Here is a 7773-nt window from a genome sequence, read left to right as displayed (position 1 = left end):
TAGGTTTCTCAATATTTATCCGAATAAAATGTATCTTTTTCCTTCCTTCATTTTTCTGCATCTAAGCAATATTATATGTGACAAGAAGAAGAATCAAAAATGTGAATTCAGTGGGTCACAATTTTACAGTTTATTCTTACTTATCCACCCTATTGATTCTTTGACTCACTAAATTTTTTGTCATATTTCTTTTAGGTCAGCAGCCTACCAACTCTGGGTACTTTGCTGCAATCCATGATAAAAAGTGTAAGAAGTCATTAAATATCACACCATTTAATATATACCTTCCCCCCCCAAAAAAAATTCTCTTTTGACAGTAAAGACAGCATAACTATATTGTTTAAAGCCACAGCACACTGCATAATCAATGCCCTCTTTGTTACTATTTGTTATTTGGCTTTGGCATTTCTATGATTACTGCACTATATTATGGCAAACTGGATGGGATTGCAAGGTTAAAGCCAAATTAGTTTCTCCTGAAGGATGAAGGGAAGAATTACACATCTTAGATAAGGAACTACAATTGGAAAACAGAGATGGGTGACAGAATGAGAATAAGACCTTTGTCTAGATGTAGATGTCAATGTGTCTAGATGTGACTGGTTTATTGGATGTTACTTTTATCTCAAGGTGGGCCAAGATAACAAGTCAGGATCACAATCTAGTACCTATAACATTGTATCAGGCCTTGAAGAGTGATTCTTGGCAGTGTTGAAGGAGGGGTTATCAAATTATCTGGAAAGGTTTTTCAAATAACCTCAGCCAGTTCCCTTTGGAGATTATTTTGTTCCTCTAAATTCCACATCCTTGCTATCTTACAAACCCACGTACACATTCCACAACTTCCTGAATACCTTAGTTCATCCCATTAAAATCTCTCAGTTGGATTATTGCAACAGACTCTTTTCTGATTTTCTGGATTCCAGTTATGTTTCTATTCAATCTATTTCTATATTGTAGTAACAACTAATTTTCTCATATAAGTGGGAAACTAATTCTTGGCAATAGTAATCTTGGAAGAAGATGAAGAAGTGCATGGTCAAATGAATTTGGAAAACACTGCATAATAAATCTCCCTCTGTGACATTGGTAGTGAATGTCAACACATTAATAGCACCATGGAGTTATGAATTAAAGAATTCTGTTTAATTGTATTTAACCCAGTGGCTCATTTATGTATTTGATGACAGAAGGTTTACTTTATGCTCTAAGAAATAAATTTGGTCATGACATTGTGATGCTCAACCCAAAGGTTACACGTTGATTACAGAATAAATTCCCAACTTTTTGTCATTTTATTCAAAACTTTTTAATATTTAACTTCTTATTACCTGTCCATTCTCATTTCACATTCTTTTTCTTCACATATTTTGATCAATCTATATTGAACAAATACTAATACATTGATCTTCCCATCTCACTTCTAAGCCTATGTATTCTATCTGTATGGAATGATTTTCCCACCCATTTTCTGACTACCTTCAGGTCTCAGGAAGCCTGCACTGATTACAAAGACCTGGGGTACAATCCCCTTGTATGTGCCTCCATAATACTTCTGGCTTAAAATTTTATTTTTTACAAATATAGTAAATGTCTACCTTTGAGGGCAGGGCGTGTAGTTTGCTCCACATCATGTCCTTAGAATCCAACATGATGATGGCTCTGTTAGATTCTGGGTGAATTCATTTTAAATAAATCATGTAATAATTTGGTTTGCAAGATTGAGATAATAAAATATGAGTATTTCAATGAAAAGGAAAAACTAAAATACATATATATATATATATATATATATTTTTTTTTTTCTAATTTAGAAGACCTTGGGTTTTGTGTTGGTTAACTATTAAATAACATAACCAGCTGGGCTATCTTGGGCAATTTACTTAATCTCTCTCTAGTTGTAGAAAGAACCAAAGACATGGAGAGAGAAACAGAGTAATGAAAAACCGAGAAAGAATACTTTGAGTTTGTAGATACACCAGATCAGATTTCTTCAGTTCCATTTTTTTTTGTCTTTTTTTTTTTTTCTATCTCCAGATTTAATACAGGTCTTGTTTTTTCAAGTTAGTGTCTCTTATTTTTTCCTTTGTTTTTGCAACCTTACACACAGTACCAAAAGAAGGCAAAATTATGATGATGTATTAATGGGTGAAAAGGATTTAATTCTTTGTTGTATGATTCACTGCTCCCTTCATCAGTAGGTTGTCCCCAGTGAAAAGAAAAGATGATAAGTGGCTAAAAATTATCTCCTTATAAATAAGACTCCTTCATAAGTAGACAAATGAAGACACTTTCTTGGAGAAAGAATTAATCTATGAAATATCCTTGGAAAGATGTTCCTGTACAGGCCAGTTATAATAAATAGAACCCAGAATCTATGGAACTGGTTTTCTGGAGAATGTCACATTAGCTATTCAATATTCTAGGATATAGATAATACTAGAAATGCGCTCAAATATGTGAGGGCCTTCACAAACATCATTTAGAGATTTTATTTCTTCTAAGCCAGAGAAGCAGTTCTAATGAAGGAAGAAATAAACTGAAGACCTGTCCTTAGTGTTCCTGTCTCATCTCTGCTTCATATGAGTTTCTTTCTTTATCATCTTTGTTGTTCAAAGTGTTTCATAAAGATTAATACTAAGGTTTCTGATTCATCTAAGGCTGATTTGAGTTTTTAATTCTGAGTTTGCTCAATTAATCAAATTGTTTTTGTTTCTTTAAGCTTCCCAATTATTTTCTCTTTTCCACTCAGAGATGCTGCTCCTTTCCTCTTAACTCTCATCCCTTAAGCACTGATTTAACAGCTATTAACATTTTTTATGGCTATTAAAGTAGAGGAACTAGGGAATATAGTGAAATAGGAAGACCCTAAGCTCACCCTGTCCCACATTTACAATTAGGTATCACTCACATCTGAGTAAATAAGCCAGAGAGCGATCAGAACACTGGCAGAACAAAATCCACAACTAAATGTAGACAGGAAGCTGCATCTGACATGTTAGGAAGGGCAGAAACCGTGGTCAAGAGCTACCATAGGAAGGAGGAAGCTGTGGTGTGTGGAGGGGAAAGCACTAAGGAGCCTACATGGGAAGACAAATCCCCATAACCTCTGGCATCGAAAACCAGAGAGGCCAAATTCTCTGAGTTTGTATAACCAGTGGCACTTGGAGTCTATAATTTTAAAAGTCAACTGACTCAGCAGTAGGCAAGCCTGGAGGTTGAGTGATATCTAGGTCCCCATTCTTAAAGAGACAACAGCCCACAGAGGCAAAATTGAAGCAACAGTTTGCACAATACCTGGGGAAACTGGGAAGAAGATTTGTTTAAATGGATTTCAGAGCATGTTGGGAGACTAGTATGCACTGTTTTCCTTCTCCACTCTCCAGCATAAACAAGAGCCATCTACAGGAGTTAGGGCTGCACAGATACTTGCTACCTAACATGCTAGAAGTGTGCCCCATCCTTGTGTTCTCCTGAGGCCTTATCCACTTCAAGCCTGCTGAAGAAACAGATACAAAGAGGTAGAAAAAATGAAGAGACAGAGGAATATGTCCTAAATGAAGGATCATTACAAAATTAACTACAGTAGGTCTAAATGAAACAAAAATAAGTGTTATGCCTGATGGAGAATTTGAAGTAATGATCATAAAGGTACTCACTGGACTTCAGAAAAGGGTAGTAAGACATCAGTGTGTCCTTTGCCAGAAAGATAAAAAATAACATATCAGAAACAGATAGCTCAGTAAATGAAATTAAAAATAATATAGATGGTATAAATAGCAGGCTACAGGAAGCAGAGGAACTTATAAAGATACATACAAGAATGAAGTAATGGAAAGCAATCAAGCTGAACAGGTGAGAGACAACACTGAGTATTCACAGTAGACTTAAAAGAACTCAACAACACCATCAAGCATATTAACATTTGCATTTTAGGGACCTCAGAAAGAGAAGAGAGAAAGGGGGCAGAGAATGTATTTGAAGAGATAATAGCTGGAAAATTTTCAAGTCTGTGGAGGGAAGTAGATTCAGATTTAGGAGGCACAAAGATCTCCCAAAAATTCAAGCCAAGGAGATCCACACCAAGAAACACAGTAATCAAAATAGAAAAAAAAAAAATGATAAAGAATTTTAAAGGTTCCAAGAGAAGAGAACACAGTTACATACATACAAAGGAAACTTCTTAAGGCTATCAGCTGATCTTTCAGCAGAATTTTATAGGCCAGGAATAGCATGATATACTATGATATACTTAAAATACTGACAGAGAAAAATCTGCAGTCAAGAATACTCTATCCAGCAAGGCTATCATTCAGAATAAAAGAGAGAGTTTCCCATACAAACAAAAAGTAAGAGAATTAGTGACCTGCTAAACCAGCCCTAAAAGAGATATTAAAAGAGAAAAATGTTAAAGGGGACTCTGTGAGTGGAAAACAAAAACCATAAGAGTAAGAAAATTAGGAAGCAAACAGAAGAGAACAAAAAAACAAAACAAAACAAAAAAACACCACCAACAACAAAACAAGTATATCTATAAAACTCAGCCTAGAGAACTATAATGAAAGAATAAAAATATGACTCAAATATCCAAAATGTGGAGGGGAAAGGAGTAAAGAATGAATTCAAAATTAAATGACCACCAGTTAGTTAATAGAGATTGCTATATGCAAAAGATACTTTATATAAACCAAATGGTAACTATAAATAAAAAAAATAGTAGATACGGAAAATATAAAGTATTCCAAGTACTTCCCTAAAGAAACCTAACTAAAAAAAAAAGAAAGAAACCCAGCTAATTATGAGAGAAGAGAGCAAGAGAAGAGAGAAACCACAAAAATAACTCTAAAACAAGTAACAAGATGGCAATAAATACACACATCCCAATAATTACTTTGAATGTAGATAGATTAAATGCCCCAATCAAAAGACATAAGGTGGTAGATTGAATAAAAAAACAAGACCAATCTATATGCTGCCTACAAGAGATTCATTTCAGACCTAAAGACACATGCAGGCTGAGAGTGAAGGTATGGAGAAACACTTATCATGCAAGTAGAAGTGAAAAAAAAAAAAAAAAGCCAGAGTAGCAGTACTTACATTGCTTATATTATATACAGCAATACTTATATTGGACAGAGTAAGCTTTAAACTAAAGACCATAACAAAGGAACAAGAAGGACACTATATAATCATATATAATATAATATGATAAGATATAACAATTGTAAATATTCATGCACCGAACATGGGAGCACCCAAATACATAAAATATTTAATAACAAACATAAGGTAGTAATACAGTAATAGTAGAGGACTTTAATAATAAAATAAATAGAGCATTTAATTTAAAAAGTAGCTATTAAAGCTACTGGGCTTAAGGGGAACAATACTGATAGTAGAATTCAGGCCTTCTTCTAGTCACTAGAATAAGTCGTTGTTTCATTATTTTATTACTTATACAAAAATTGTTGTTGATTTCTATGCAGTTCTTGGGGGATGTGTGGCATTATAAACCTCAATATCTCAGCCAAATTTTGGAGAGAGCCACCTGTCACTGCAAGTGACAATCAGACTGTCATGTTTATATTAGTTTAATAGTCTCTATGTTAGCAAGTTTACTAAGTATTTACCCTTTTAAATTAAAGAAGGAAGAAGCCTAGTTAGTCTCTATTTTTTACTCTAGAGAATAGTGCTAGTCATCAGAAGTTTGGCATCAGCTACTTTAAAATATTATTTTAGTGTATTTTAAATCACATTTCATAAAAAGGCCTTCCTGTTTACATATTACATCTCTTTGGAACTTCCCAAAGGGAAGTAATTCTTTATCATCAATCCCTGAAATTCAGTCCCTTAATTTTAATCTTCAATCTCTGAAATAAATTGTTAAATTAAATAAATAGATCATTAAAAGAAGAGGAACAGGGGGATCCCTGGGTGGCTCAGCGGTTTGGCGCCTGCCTTTGGCCGGGGGAGCAATCCTGGAGTCCCACGATCTCGATCGAGTCCTGCGTCGGGCTCCCGGCGTGGAGCCTGCTTCTCCCTCTGCCTGTGTCTCTGCCTCTTTTTTTCTATCTCTAGGTCTATCATGAATAAATGAATAAATAAATGTTTTTTTTTAAAAAAAGAAGAACAGATATAATTTCATTGTAGGAAAGGATACTGATAAGAAAAATAATAGACAAGATACCTCAAAAATATCTAAAAATTTGAAGAGACAATGCTACAATAAATGGTTGCTGGACATTTTTATGTCTTTAGCACTGGCTATTAAAGAGGATAAAAATTAAGCAAGACTTATCGAATGTATATAAGCACCACACATTGAGATTAATTTCTTATAAACATTATCTAATTCATTTTTGAATTGATTTTTAGGTGATTTTATTTTTTTAATTTTTAAGAAGATTTTATTTTTTATTTGACATTGAGAGAGCACAAGCAGGGGGAGTGGCAGGCAGAAAGAAAGGGAGAAGCAGGCCTCCCCACTGAGCAAGGAGCCCAATGTGGGGCTCCATCCCAGGACCCTGGGATCATGACCTGAGACAAAGGCAGACACCCGACTGAGCCACCAGGTGCCCCGAGGTGGTTATTTTTAACCTTATATTATAGATAAAGAAATTAAACCCAGAGAATTTTTCTTCCTTCAACAACACTTTATAGCTAGCAAAGAATAGAGTTGGGATTCATATCTACATCTTTCTAAATCCAAAGCCCATGCAGAAATGTAACCATTAATTTCTCCAACTACCTTATAGTATGCATTAAAAATAACACTTTATCTCCCATAATTGTATTTTAAATGTTCTAATGACTTGTGTGAGTACAGGATAATAGAAAATGCTTTAGTTAAGACTCAGGTTTGGATTTTCTTGTACCAAGTCACATGTTTCTTTAACCATTCTATGTTCTTCTCAACTCAGAATCAAATAATCACAGATTTGGAAGGGGCTTAAAGGGTCAGCTTCAGCTGATAGACACTCTTCTCTGGGCAGTGTCTGATATAAAGCATCATCCAAGACCACTGCCTTCTGACCCATTGTTCTTCTAGGTACTGTGCATCTCCATTTTGCAAACCAGTGATCTTTTCTGGTGCTTGCTGTGTGCTGCAAAACAAGATAAAAGAAACAAACACTTAACATTTTACAAATAAACTCATGCATTTTATTCTTTCTAAGTGAATAAACTCAGTCTATTTAACTAAAAGCAGTTTTGTGATTTACTGGAATTCATTATCCTAACCACACTGTACACTGTCTACTTTTATTCATAGGCAACTTTACTCCCCTTTTTTGCGTTCCATTTCATTTTCTTTATCATATATTATGCGTTAGCAAGTCATTGCAGCCTGTTTGTCAGCTTTAAGGGAGGACAAAAGATTTGGATTACTATTATAATTTGGGGAATACAATTTATGCAACTTTGTCAAGGTGGTATAAATAAGAGGAGTCACACCAGTCCTTAAGTTAGTCTCTCTCTCTGTCTCACTTGTTTTGTCTCTCTGTTTTATTTAGTGCCTTAGCTGGGGGCTTAGTAGAGAAGGGAATTTAGAAAAGAAGCTGCAAATAGCACACTTTATATCACTGGCAGATTCTTCAGAGACTGTCTTATTAAAAATATATGCATATTTTAATATCTGAGGTTAAAGACTAAATTTACCACATAATATTCATATTTCTGTTATACATTGTGAAGTTGTAGATTATTGATCAATATTGTTCGACTGCATTTTAATCTTCAGCAGCAATTTGTCTGTAGTAAATTGTTCCCATTTCA

Source organism: Canis lupus, chromosome 17 (genome assembly GCF_048164855.1).
Source record: "Canis lupus baileyi chromosome 17, mCanLup2.hap1, whole genome shotgun sequence".
NCBI classification, from domain to species: Eukaryota; Metazoa; Chordata; class Mammalia; order Carnivora; family Canidae; genus Canis; species Canis lupus.
Note: the sequence above shows the minus strand (reverse complement) of the source record.